This window comes from Arachis hypogaea, chromosome 19 (assembly GCF_003086295.3).
Source record: "Arachis hypogaea cultivar Tifrunner chromosome 19, arahy.Tifrunner.gnm2.J5K5, whole genome shotgun sequence".
NCBI lineage: Eukaryota > Viridiplantae > Streptophyta > Magnoliopsida > Fabales > Fabaceae > Arachis > Arachis hypogaea.
Genome location: NC_092054.1, coordinates 98,051,532 through 98,055,812, shown reverse-complemented (window position 1 = coordinate 98,055,812; position 4,281 = coordinate 98,051,532). Strand labels below are relative to the sequence as shown.

Below are 4,281 nucleotides of genomic sequence, written 5' to 3'. Positions count from 1 at the left end.
AATGGTGCGCTTTCAATTGCGTTGGAAAGTAGACATCCAGGGATTTCCAGAAATATATAATAGTCCATACTTTGGCCAAGTTTAGACGATGCAAACTGGCGTTCAACGCCAGCTCTCTGCCCAAATCTGGCGTCCAGCGCCAGAAAAGGAGCCAAAACCAGAGTTGAACGCCCAAACTAGCACAAAAGCTGGCGTTCAACTCCAAGGAGGACCTCTAAACGTGCAACACTCAAAGCTCAGCCCAAGCACACACCAAGTAGGCCCCGGAAGTGGATTTATGCATCAATTACTTACTTTTGTAAACCCTAGTAGCTAGTTTATTATAAATAGGACATTTCACTATTGTATTAGACATCCTGGATCCTGGATTGTATTTTGATCCTGTGATCTCGTTTTGGGGGCTGGCCATCTCGGCCATGCCTGGACCTATCACTTATGTATTTTCAACGGTAGAGTTTCTACACTCCATAGATTAAGGTGTGGAGCTCTGCTGTTCCTCAAAGATTAATGCAAAGTACTACTGTTTTCTATTCAACTCATCTTATTTCGCTTCTAAGATATTCATTCGCACTTCAATCTGAATGTGATGAACGTGACAATCATCATCATTCCCTATGAACGCGTGCCTGACAACTACCTCCGTTCTACATTAGACTGAATGAGTATCTCTTAGATCTCTTAATCGGAATCTTCGTGGTGTAAGCTAGAATAATGGCGGCATTCAAGAGAATCTGGAAGGTCTAAACCTTGTCTGTGGTATTCCGAGTAGGATTCAATGATTGAATGACTGTGACGAGCTTCAAACTCGCGATTGTCGGGCGTAGTGACAGAACGCAAAAGGATAGTAAATCCTATTCCAGCATGATCGAGAACCGACAGATGAATAGCCGTGCCGTGACAGGGTGCGTTGACCATTTTCACTTAGAGGATAAGATGAAACCATTGACAAGGGTGATGCCTCCAGACGATTAGCCGTGCCATGACAGGGCATTTGGATCATTTTCCCGAGAGAAGACCGAAAGTAGCCATTGACAGTGGTGATGTATCACATAAAGCCAGCCATGGAAAGGAGTAAGACTGATTGGATGAAGATAGCAGGAAAGCAGAGGTTCAGAGGAACAAAAGCATCTCTATTCGCTTATCTGAAATTTTCACCAATAAATTACATAAGTATTTCTATTCCTATTTTATTATTAATTTCGAAAACCCCATTACTATGTTATATCCGCTTGACTGAGATTTACAAGGTGACCATAGCTTGCTTCATACCAACAATCTCCGTGGGATTCGACCCTTACTCACGTAAGGTATTACTTGAACGACCCAGTGCACTTGCTGGTTAGTTGTGCGAAGTTGTGAACCATGGTATTGGCATCATGTTTTTGGCGCCATTACCAGGGAAAGAAAGAGTGATGAATTTTACATAATTAAAGTGTAATCACAATTTCTGCGCACCAAGTTTTTGGCGCCGTTGCCGGGGATTGTTCGAGTTTGGACAACTGACGGTTCATCTTGTTGCTCAGATTAGGTAACTTTCTTTTTGTTTTCTTTTCAAAAATTTTTCAAAAATATTTCAAAAATTTCTCATCTGTTTTCAAAAAAATAAATAAATAAATAAAAATGTTTTCAAAAATATATTTTTCTTCAGAATTTTTAAGAATAAATTCTAGTGTTTCATGAAGCATGCTAAGCCTGGCTGGCTATAAAGCCATGTCTAAATTCATTTGGACTGAGGCTTGCAATTTGTTATCAAGAGCAAGCTAGTTGTTGTTAATCCACCTGCTACTGTTCCTGATTTACATGCTAAAGCTTGGCTGGCCATTGGCCATGTCTAGTGTTTTGGACCGGAGCTTTCATTGAAAGCTTGGCTGGCTAGTGAGCCATGTCTAATTCCTGGACTGAAGCTTTAGACTAACACTGCAAGATTCCTGGAATTCATATTAAAAATTTTGGAATCCTTATTTTTCCTTTTTCAATTAATTTTCGAAAAAAAAATCAAAAATATTTTTCATGTTTCTTGTTTAAGTCTTGAGTCATGCTATAAGTTTGGTGTCAATTGCATGTGCATCTTGCATTTTTCAAAAATTTTCATGCATTCATAGTGTTCTTCATGATCTTCAAGTTGTTCTTGGTAAGTCTTCTTGTTTGATCTTTGCATTTGCATGTTTTGTGTCTTTTCTTGTTTTTCATATGCATTCTTGAATTCTTAGTGTCTAAGCATTGAAGAATTCTAAGTTTGGTGTCTTGCATGTTTTCTTTGCATTAAAAATTTTTCAAAAATGTGTTCTTGATGTTCAACTTGACATTCATAGTGTTCTTGGTGTTCATCTTGACATTCATAGCATTCTTGCATGCATTCATTGTTTTGATCCATAACTTTCATGCATTGCATCATTTTTCTTGTTTTTCTCTCTCATCATAAAAAAATTCAAAAATAAAAAAAAATATCTTTCCCTTCTTCTCTCTCATCAAATTCGAAAATTTGAGTTGACTTTTTCAAAAATTTTTAAAATCAAGTTGTTTTTATGAGTCAAATCAAATTTTCAATTTAAAAATCTTATCTTTTTCAAAATCTTTTTCAAAAATCAAATCTTTTTCAATTTTCTTAGTTATTTTCAAAAATTCTAAAAACATTTTTCAAAAATATTTTTCTTATTTTTATATTAAATTTTCGAAAATAACATCACCAATTAATGTTTTGATTCAAAAATTTCAAGTGTGTTACTTGCTTGTTAAGAAAGGTTCAAACTTTGAGTTCTAGAATCATATCTTGTGATTTCTTGTGAATCAAGTCATTAATTGTGATTTTAAAAATTGAATCTTTTTCAAAATTAATTTCAATCATTTCTTTTCAAAAATATCTTCTTATTTTTTTTAAAAAAAATTTGATTTCAAAATATCTTTTCTAACTTCCTAACTTCTTATCTTTTCAAAATTTGTTTCAACTAACTAACTAACTCTTTGTTTGTTTCCTATCTTTTTCAAAACTACCTAACTAACTTTCTCTCTCTAATTTTCGAAAATATCTTCCCCCTTTTTCAAAATTTCTTTTTAATTAACTAATTATTTTAAATTCTTATTTTAATTTTCGAAAATTACTAACATTTTTCAAAAATCATTTTCAAAAATTACTAACTCTTTTTCAAAAATAATTTTCGAAAATTCACCTTCTTCCTCATATCCTTCTATTTATTTATCTACTAACATCTCCTCATCTCACATCTCTGCTATCCTTACCCTTGTGTTTGGATTCTTCATTCTTCTTCACCCCTATTCCTTTTTTTCTTCTTCTACTAACAATAAGGAACCTCTTTACTGTGACATAGAGGATTCCTCTTCTTTTCTTTTTCTCTTCTCTTTCTTATGAGCAGGGACAGAGAAAAAGGCATTCTTGTTGAAGCTGATCCAGAACCTGAAAGGACTCTGAAGAGGAAACTAAGAGAAGCTAAATTACAACAATCCAGAGACAACTTGATTGAAAATTTCGAACAAGTAAAGGAGATGGCAGCCGAACCCAACAACAATGCAAAGAGAATACTTGGTGACTTTACTGCACCAAATTCTAATTTACATGGAAGAAGCATCTCCGTTCCTACCATTGGAGCAAACAATTTTGAGCTGAAACCTCAATTAATTTCTCTGATGCAGCAAAACTGCAAGTTTCATGGACTTCCATCTGAAGATCCTTTTCAGTTCTTAACTGAATTCTTGCAGATCTGTGATACTGTTAAAACTAATGGAGTAGACCCTGAAGTCTACAGGCTCATGCTTTTCCCATTTGCTGTAAGAGACAGAGCTAGAATATGGTTGGACTCTCAACCTAAAGATAGCCTGAACTCTTGGGATAAGCTGGTCACGGCTTTCTTAGCCAAGTTCTTTCCTCCTCAAAAGATGAGCAAGCTTAGAGTGGATGTTCAAACCTTCAAACAAAAAGATGGTGAATCCCTCTATGAAGCTTGGGAAAGATACAAACAGCTGACCAAAAAGTGTCCTTTTGACATGCTTTCAGAATGGACCATCCTGGATATATTCTATGATGGTTTATCTGAGCTATCAAAAATGTCACTGGACACTTCTGCAGGTGGATCCATTCACCTAAAGAAAACGCCTGCAGAAGCTCAAGAACTCATTGACATGGTTGCTAATAACCAGTTCATGTACACTTCTGAGAGGAATCCTGTGAGTAATGGGACGCCTATGAAGAAGGGAGTTCTTGAGATTGATACTCTGAATGCCATATTGGCTCAGAATAAAATATTAACTCAGCAAGTCAATATGATC

The 4,281-nt window shown here is 35.5% G+C and overlaps 1 non-coding gene across 1 annotated transcript; it reads right to left on the bottom strand.

Moving 5' to 3' along the window:
- Window positions 1-3,897: 3,897 nt before the first annotated feature.
- Window positions 3,898-4,005, bottom strand: LOC112781051 (small nucleolar RNA R71). Its single transcript, XR_003191849.1, has one exon. It is a non-coding gene; the product is annotated as a small nucleolar RNA R71 (small nucleolar RNA).
- Between the last annotated feature and the right edge of the window lie 276 nt (window positions 4,006-4,281).